General features: G+C 40.9%; 1 pseudogene; it reads right to left on the reverse strand.

The window, feature by feature from the left end:
* Positions 1 to 7,638: 7,638 nt before the first annotated feature.
* On the reverse strand, positions 7,639 to 8,402 carry LOC134379251 (chloride intracellular channel protein 4-like; annotated as a pseudogene).
* Between the last annotated feature and the right edge of the window lie 1,371 nt (positions 8,403 to 9,773).

Raw genomic sequence — 9,773 nt, forward strand, 5'->3', positions numbered from 1 at the left:
ACTGCACGTTCAACTCCCGGACGGTAAGAAACAAACCCCATGGCTTCTCACTGCTTAGAGCAGGACTGGCAGGTGACAGAGGCTGGAGATATTGAGGAATAGAAATGATGTCATTGTCACCTGCTGGCCTGCTCAGCCACAGTTCTGGGAGCTTTTATAAAGATTTTTGCTTACTTGTTTCCAAAGTATCCGTAGAAACCCAGAATCCTGGACCTCCATGTCTGGATAGGACTCTAGACATTGTGTCATCTCCCATCTCTCTGTAACCTCCACTTTTCTCTTGGTCTCGTGCTACAGTCCAGCCTTCCGGCCCCTTTCTGAAACCCTGGAGGGAGACGGGATCACCCCTCTTCTGGGGTCCCCACTGCACAGCTCTTTTGTGGCATGTGCCGAGGACAAAGCGAGCGAGCCCGACATCTTACAGGGTTCTCAGAGACATAGCGCAGTCCTCTTCCTTGAGAGCACGGAAAACGAGGCCCAGCAGGCACGTGAGGATGGAAGTTAAGACAAGAGGAGCAGGCGGCACTCCGGGAAGTTTTCAGTGCAGCAAGTTTTGTTTTCAAGGCAGCTGAGGTCTCTTTGGGAGGTCAGTGGGTAGTGAGACCACCCTGCCGAAGGGAGCACATGAGGCAGGGGGACATGGGAGTGGCTGTCTGAGGGTCAGGAAGGGCTGGAGAAGGGGAGGGGTGGCAGCTGCCACTGCACCAGTCCATCCGCTGTTCCCAACGGTGACATCTTGTTTCAAGACCCAGACTATTAGCAAGTCCCAGGTGGAGATAGGGCCTGGAGCAAGTGAGTTAGATATGCCCTGCTGTGACAAGCCAGTTTTCTGCAACTGTGCTTAGGAGGCCCAAAACACTCGTGTAGGAACCCGGATCCCATCAGACCTGTGAAAACCAAGTCTTGGTCTGTACTGGGCCAGGGCTTGTTGCAAGCTTTTTCTCCAGCCCCTTTTCCAGAAATCCAGGAGTCATTCTAGACTCCTCCTCTCCTTTTGGTTTATACACAATCAACCATGACAACAGAATACAAACCACTCATATTATGTAGCAGGGCCTCACAAAAGAGTCCTGTGTCTCACCTCTGTCTACCCATTTATATTAGTGTGTTTTCTGTTGCTTATAACAGAATACCCAACACTAGGCAATTTATAAGAAAATGAAATTTATTTCCTATGGTTTTGGAGGGTGGGAAGTCCAGGTTTGAGGGGTACATCTGCTGAGGGCCTTCTTCTTGGCTGGGACTCTTCAGAGTCCTGTGGTGAGCCAGGGTCTCACACAGTGAGAGGTGAGCAAAAGCTCATTTCCGTGTTTTCTACCTCTCCTTATAGAGCACTCCTCCCTGATAACCCGCAAAACCATTAACCCATTTGATAGAGTTCGGATGTGTTGTCCCCACCAAAACTCATGTGGAAATTTGATCCCCAGTGTGGCAGTGCTGGGAGCTGTTTGAGTCATGGGGGCGGATCCCTCATGAATGGATTAATGCTCTCCCTGGGGGAGGGGGATTAATGAGTGAGTTCTCGCTCTATTAGTTCCCATGACAGTTGGTTGTTTAAAAGACCCTGGCACCTCCTCTCTCTCTCTCTCTCTCTCTCTCTCTCTCTCTCTCTCTCTCTCTCTGTCTCTTGCTTCCTCTCACCATGTGATCTGCTTGTACCCACCGGCTGCCTGCTGTTTTCTGCCATGAGTAGAAGCAGCCTGAGGCCCATGCCAGATGCAGCTGTCCCAGAATCATAAGCCAAATAAACCTCAGTTGATTCTAAATTACCCAGTCTCAAGTATTTCTGTTATAGTAACACAAAATGGACTAGTACACCTTACTAATTTCTTTTGAAGTTCAAGGTCATAATATCAGTGAAAGCTGTAAATGCTACCGTAATGTAAAAAGATTTTATTGGTTTTAGAAAGGAAGGACTTAAAAAATCAAAATTAAATGTTACTCAAAATTGCTCATTTATCCTTCAAACAATACGATCGTGTATGTGCTATAAAGGGAAATAACCACATACTTTAATTTACCAAAACTTCATTACAGGTATGTATTTGGGTCTTGTTCACTGTTTGTTTTTTAGAGTTGGTTTGGTTTTAGTTGAAAATTGTTTTAGTCCTTCAGTATGCCAGACACTAAGTGCACTATAACATTGACTCCAGACCACTGCTCTGTTGGTGGTAACATCATAAGATCAATGTCACAGGGCTTCTTGCGATGGCTGTTTCATAGTGGAGATAACAGAGGCACAGGGAGGTCAGGTAACTGCTGTCACACTGCTAAGCAGGTTTGGGAACCAGAATTCAAATCAGATTGTAAGGCTCGCACTCAACCACCATTCAAACATGTCTGGGCCTTCAGAATTAATTTTTTATATTTAAATATCCAAGAAGAACCTTTCTATGACAGCATTTCAAAAGATTTTACTAGAAATTAAAATGAATTTTATTTCCTTTGTCCAAAGAAAAAGCAACATCTAGTGACAAATAAGTAAAAAGCAGATATTCTTCAAACTAAGAGACTAGTAACTGCACACTCAGTGTGAGTCTGTTATCTGGAAGCCTGTGTTGTCACATTCTGTTCTCTGAGATCCCTATTCCTGAAGCTTCTGTGCTATGGAGTGTGCTTTTCCGTATCATTCATATTATGGCATATGTTTAAACTTGCCATAATTTAGTGTAAGCAAAATCACTTTTTGCTTTTAAAATAGTATTCATAAAATTTCATCATTTACACACTGATGCATGATCCAAAAGCACATGTACTTATCAAATAAAATGGGGTTAAGAACCATCAAAATCAAGTGATTTTCTTTTTCCTTTGGCTCACACAGACACTCAATCTAAGATATGGTTTTATTTTCTTTTTGGTATGGGATAATGCGAAAAATGAAATATGTAAACCTAAATGGAAGGAAACCATGGTCTTAATGGAATCATTAAAGAAATTGTTCCAGAATGCTACATCCTTCCAGAAATAATAACCCTATAATGTCAGCAAATTTGGAGTCAGCATGGGTTACCTGCTCCATATGGAGGGGCCTGGTCATGTTCATTAGGTCTGCCTGAAGCTTACCCTTTAAGAATTTTTAAAAATTCATTAATCAATGTTCTTTGCCTGAATTTTGCTGCTTTTGCTTCTTTAACCTATTATTTGTATCCTTTTTCTAAGTTGGCCAATCTCTGTTCCCAATGAAATGAGAATTGCAAGCATAACAGTTCTAGCTAATAATTAACAGAAAGTGCTTTCAGCTCAGATACCATTGCCAAAGTTCAGTAATGATATTTTAAAATGTCACCCCAAAAGATGGCAATGCGAGATAATCAGCAACAGGAAAATCATCATCACAATTTTTAATTTGTATCTAGCTTTACATGCTTTGAAATTACTTTAAAACATTTTCTCTTTCAATCTTCTATACAGCCCTAAAATTTCTGGATTTATTTACTCACATTAATTTATTAGAAATCAAGCACTAATGAAGAAATAGTGAAATCTCTCACCAAACTTCTAAAGGATCTGTACAATTTTCCTATAATAATATTTTTGTAACTTAGTGTTTTCTTTTAGTAATGTTTTCTATCACTTTTCATCTTGCTAATTATCAACAAGATGGATTTGCACTTGCACACATATATGAATGGTTTAAGCCAGTGGTTCCCAAAGTGTGGTATGTATGTCTTATGAAAAGTAAAGATGCCCTAGCCCCAACCCTTGACTTTGAGCTAATTAGTTGAGTTTTTATGAAGCTAATTAGTTGGAGATATAATCATTTAATTATAAAAATTATATGATCATTTGTTCTTTCTTTGGCTATTCAAATGTTCTTAATTGCCTAATATTTTCTTAAAATTGGATAAAAAGACATATTGTGTATTTAATATTCTTTTGTAAAATTATAAAACAATTCAATAATGGAATTTATAAAAAATACAGATGTCATAGTTCTTGCATTCTTCCTTGATCTTAAAAGATATTCACTATTAATTCCCTTAGCAAGGTTCTGCTAAGGGTGTATTTGTTGTGGGTTGAATTGTGTCCCCCAATAGAATATATGATGAAATCCTAACCCCCAGTACCTCAGAATGTGACCTTACTGGGAAATAGGCTTTGTTTTTTAAGATTATTGTTTTGGATTGTGAAAATATACTTTATTATTTTAATACAATAGCTGCCAGCAATATACTGGTATTGATGTTCCAGAGAGAGAAAAGAAAATACAAGTACTCTAAGCTTTCATTTGCCTGCTGAAGAAAATTCTAGAGAAAATATTCCAATTCTGTTCAACATTATGGCTGGAGGAGTTGAAAAATTTTTTTCCTGATAAATATATAATTTTGGTGGCCCCAACCGCAATAAATCGTAAAGGAAGGAGTTTAAAAAGCCATGTATATCATAATGAATGCTTCCCTCTCTTTGAATTAAATATTGATTATAACCAGTGTAAGAAATTGATAAATCAATAAACTTCATGAAATGTGTATCAAAATGTTCTTGAAAAAAATACATTTCTATTTCCTCTCATTTTTACTTTGTAGATATTTTCTAAATGGGTTTTGTAAATGCACAGAAATAAAAGCTGTCTCCATGCAACTCTGGAGAGAATCAAAACACAATAGAACTAAAGTGAAAATGCCTAAATTCTAGAGTTTATCCACTTAGTATAAGAATAAATGTCAGAAATCTCTTAATTGTACACATGTTGCTCAAGCGTTTAAAGATAAGTTGTGAAAGCCAGTTACCAAGAAATAAAATCTTATTTGAATTCTATCACAAAAGTTAATAATCCTAGCACAAGAAGAGAACAGAACCGTATAGAAAACCTGCATCTGTATCAAAAAAGGGAAGTTACATTAAGTGGAATAGCAGAGAGCTTTCCAAAGGTTGAATACAATGATTTTTCAAAATCCCTTGGAAAATAATGAGACCTTCCATCCAGATCTCCTCGCTGAAGTGAAACACGAAAGAGGAAATGATTCCTTAGTTGCAGAAAGTAAAACCAGATGATTTCCATGTTAATACATATGCTACACCAACTGCCAAGAAAACTTTAATGTCCCAAATATCTCAAGATTTTAAGCCATGATCTTTCCACAAATATACAATGGGGTAAAAGCATGTTGTAGGATCATCCTTCTTACTAGCTTTCGTCCATTTGCCAAACTCAATTTCACGTGAATAACTTCCCTCGTAAAGTAATAAAATCTGTCTTTCTACAGAGAAAAATAATTCTGCCTTCATCAAAATCATAATAGACCTGACTTCCTTGGACATCCAGAGGGACAGCCAACTGTAATCAGTGGATAAATAAAAAACAATAGAATAAATACGCAAAGTGAAAACACTTCACAACTGAGGCTCAGAATGTACTGTTTGTCACTCTGTTTTGAGAACTGGAGCTCCTTCCTCTGTCAGCCCTCTGTCCTGCACCACTCAGCCCACCATTCATTAGGAAAAAGACACCCTCCGCTTGAGTCTTTCTTGTACTTTAAGCTATGAGGCAAGGTTCAATATCACCTGAAGGCCAAGTTGCCACGATTTAAAAGTAGGTGAAGAGTGAGAAGCTTGTCCGCGCACCAGTGCAGACAGGACACTTGCATCCCCTGAAGCTACTGCAACACAATCTGTCAGTAGATAACTAGCGGGTGCTTCTTCCTGGAACCAGACACATCATCACCCAACATTTAATTACAAAAACATGGGTGCTCAAACTCTAGATCAGCAATAAGGAGTTCTAGAAAAGGTAAGGGAAAGGAATCTCCCTGAGCCAAATGGATACAACATAGAGTTTTTCTTATGTTTCTATCCTAAGCTAGTTACTGATAGGTAAAAAATGCAGTATGCTGATAAAAGTCAGGCTGCTTCCACAAAGCCAGTGCTTACTAAATGCTACCATATCAAAGGGGGGAAAATACTGCCATTTTAAAGCAATATACTTAAACTTTCAAAAAACAGCCTAATCAGCCTATGAGAAACAACACTTCTTAAACGAGTTAGGTATAAAAAATTACCCAAAATGTATTAGAGTCACAACCACAGTTCTTTTAGTACTTAGAAAGTCCATTTTTTCGTCTTTTAAAAATGAATTACATACATAGAAAACTTTTATTTTATTATTTTTTATTTTATTTTATTTTATTTTATTTTTATTTTTTTGCTTTCCTGACAGCTGCAGATAATCTCCAGCTGGAATCACTGTTTTTTGTTTGTTTGTTTGTTTGTTTTTTTAATTTTATTTTATTTTATTTATTTTATTTTTTCTTAAATTTTATTTTGTCGATATACATTGTAGCTGATTATTGCTCCCCATCTCAAAACTTTTATTTTTTAATCACCAAGTTCATTCTCCCCTGTTAGAGCACAAATAATTCCTGGTTTGGGACTTTGATTTCAAAAACAAAACAAAACAAAAAAAACATGCAGGGTTATATTCTCCAATGTGGCTGTAGAAAATTTAACTTGAGGAAGCGCAGTAATTGAGATCAGGCAAAACTGTTAATATGCACTCACCATAACACAACTATAATTTACTCCACCAGGAGTGAACAATCCTCTTCACAAAGTCTTAACAGTAAATGGGGATGGAATGGGAAAGTTGGCCACCTGGACAATGTATTCTTTGGGTCATCTACATTAAACATGCTTTAGAAACAAAATTTTACTTGATATTTTGAGAAACCCACCCTACATTCCATAGGTTAATTTCTGTATGTGTTAACTTCTACATTACTAAACACTGTACTGCTAGAGCTAAATCAAGTAAATATCAGTTTATGTAGTGTTGCTCCAAAGATGTATAAACAGCAAGGTGTATGCTTACCTAAAAAGGAGCTTTTTAAAATGAGGAAAGAAAGCAATAATGTTCCAAATGAATGGCACTGGGCAAAATACACATAACACGCAATACATTTAGACAGAGTATCAGGTACCTATCAGTTTCTCTTGTAAGGATAAAATGCTTGAGGAAGAACTTGAGAATACACCCCTCCCTCTAAACTTTTAGCTTCTACATAGTGTCAGGTGTTACAATTGGTGTGGATAAATGCTTTTAGGCAAAAGTAAAAATCTATCTACAAAGCAAAATAGCGAAATCTGTAGTGACTTTTTGTAGAAGGCTCTTCTCTGGTGGTAATATCCCTTAGTATACACCCAGGATAGACTATTTCTGATACAGTAGCAATCCTTTCGTATACTCTTACTAAATATTACAAAATTTCAAAAAAAAAAAACCCATAAGTATTCCTTGTACCATGCATTATGCACCAGTTTGTGGGTGACTGATGAAGTCATGGCTACTATTTTAACAGTTAAACATTGCACCTCAAAAGTTCTGCCTTCTATACACAGTGAATGCACACAAGGGCGAGGTCTCCAGAGAGATGGCAAACTACCTCTGCAGTGAAGTTTGTGTTGGAGGGTCTCCAAATGAGAGGGGACGAGGATATGGGAGGTAGGCAGGGTAAAAGGATTTTACAATAATACTGCTTAGGAGTGTACATTTTAAGTTAACTGCTATACCTTGTCTATCCTTGGCCCGAATATTGAATAACTGCATGTTCATGCAAAATACAATTTCTCCTTTATAGGAATAAGAGCAGTCTGTTAGGAAAAGCATATTCTGAGGGGAAGACAGAAAGATAGCTCTCTCATAAGTGCTATTTTACTTGGTAAGTCTTTTGGCTACATCACTATATGCTATTTCAACCTCCTGACCACTGGGACAGGTATTGGTGAACTCATCCCTACTATAAGCCTTAGTTAAGTATCTCCAGATGCCAGTCATTCCTTTTGGGATATCAAAGTTGCGATATTTTTTGGCCACCACCTTGACAATGTGCAGTTTGGGCAGCAGGTTGCCATCAGCTAATGTCATTTCATTGCCGTCCAGAAATTTACGTGTAGAAAACTTAATGTCCTCCATAGTAGTCTCATCAAGTTCATCAGGTGGGGAGAATTCAGATATTCATCCAGTTTCCGCAGTGTTTTCAAGAGACCCCTCTCCAGTGCTTCGTTAGCCTCTGGCCTTGAATTCCTGATAGATGCAGAGAATTTGGCAAAGATGTCCACTCCAGCAGTGTTTGATGCGGGGTGTTCTGGTGAAAGCGTTAAGTACTTGGGAGGGCATGAGACTTCTTCAAGAAATTCCTCGATCTTATTGACATCCGTTTTGACTTCATTGTTAAGTTATAAATGGCGGGTGGGTCCCAGGAGCCGAGTTCTGCAGGTCTGCAGGCTTCCTTTTCAGGTCAACGGTTGTGGCACTAAATACAACTCCTTTGAGCCAAAGAATCATGAAGAGCCTCTGGGAAAAGGGGCGTTTTCCTACGCTTTCCCCATCACTGCCAGCCTTGACGAAGAGCTCGAGGAGGGGCTCTTTGTCCTCCTCCTTCTGTCCGTTCAGCGGCATCGACAACGCCTTGGCCGGCTCGGCTGTGCTCCGCGGGCGGCGGCGGCGGCGGCGGCTGCTTCTGCTCCGGGGTCGCTGCTGCTGCTGCTTCTGCTCCGGGGTCGCTGCGGCGGCGGCTGCTGCTGCTGCTCCGAGGTCGCTGTGGCGGCTGCTGCTGCTCCGGGGTCGCTGTGGCTGCTGCTGCTGCTCCGGGGTCGCTGTGGCTGCTGCTGCTGCTGCTGCTGCTGCTGCTGCTGCTCCGGGGTCGCTGTGGCGGCTGCTGCTGCTCCGGGGTCGCTGTGGCTGCTGCTGCTGCTCCGGGGTCGCTGTGGCTGCTGCTGCTGCTGCTGCTGCTCCGGGGTCGTGTGGCGGCTGCTGCTGCTCCGTGGTCGCTGTGGCTGCTACTGCTTCTGCTCCGGGGTCGTTGTGGCTGCTGCTGCTACTCCGGGGACCCTGTGGCTGCTGCTGCTGCTCCGGGGTCGCTGGGCTGCTGGCTCCCGCCGCGCTGCACTCGCTGCACAGTCGCGGCATCGAGCTGGCCGCGGCCTCGGCTGCACAGCACCGCCCCAAGCCCCGCGCGCGACCTTTTTTTTTTTTTTTTTTTTAAGATTTAACTAAATTAAGATGAGGTTATCAGTATGGGCCCTAATCCAGTATGACCAGTGTTTGGAAATTTGGAGACAGAGACAGACACACACAGAGGGAAGGTGACATGAAGACACACAAGAAGAACACCACGTGGAGATGAGGATTGGAGGGACGCGTGTACAGGACAAAGAACCCCTGGCGCTACCGGAAGCCGGGAGAAAGGCACAGACCCCCGCACCGTCAGAGGGAGCCTGGTGCCCCAACACCTCGATTTGGACCTTCCCGCCTCTAGAACTGAGACAACAAATTTCTGTTGTTTTAAGCCACTATGTTTGTGGTACTTTCTTATGGAAGTCCTAGGAAACTAATAACAATATTCTTAGTCAAATAATGTTTCTATTCAATTGCAACACCCCAGCCCCAACTCTTGAATGATAGATTGGTTGAGTAATATGTTTTATTAATTTTCTCTCAGAATTTTGAATGTGTTGTTCAATTGTCTTCAGTCCTCTGCTGACTCTGTCTGCAGTAGCATTATACTGTGTCCACGTGCATTAGTCTAACTTTGTCCTGCTCAGAATTTCTGTTCCCTTAATCTGAGCGTTCACGTCTTCCGATGCGTCTGAGAGATTCATAGCTGTTATCTCTTCACGTAATGTCTTTCTCTCCTTCCCTCTATTCTGCACTTCTGGAAATTGTATAAGAGGTGTGTTAGACCTCCTCTTCTATGCCTGTTCAAGTCACTTCACTTTTTCCATCTTTTTCTCTCTTAGTGCTGCAGTCTAAGAAGTTTCCTCAGATCTGGCTT

Source organism: Cynocephalus volans, chromosome 5 (assembly GCF_027409185.1).
Source record: "Cynocephalus volans isolate mCynVol1 chromosome 5, mCynVol1.pri, whole genome shotgun sequence".
Taxonomy (NCBI): Eukaryota; Metazoa; Chordata; class Mammalia; order Dermoptera; family Cynocephalidae; genus Cynocephalus; species Cynocephalus volans.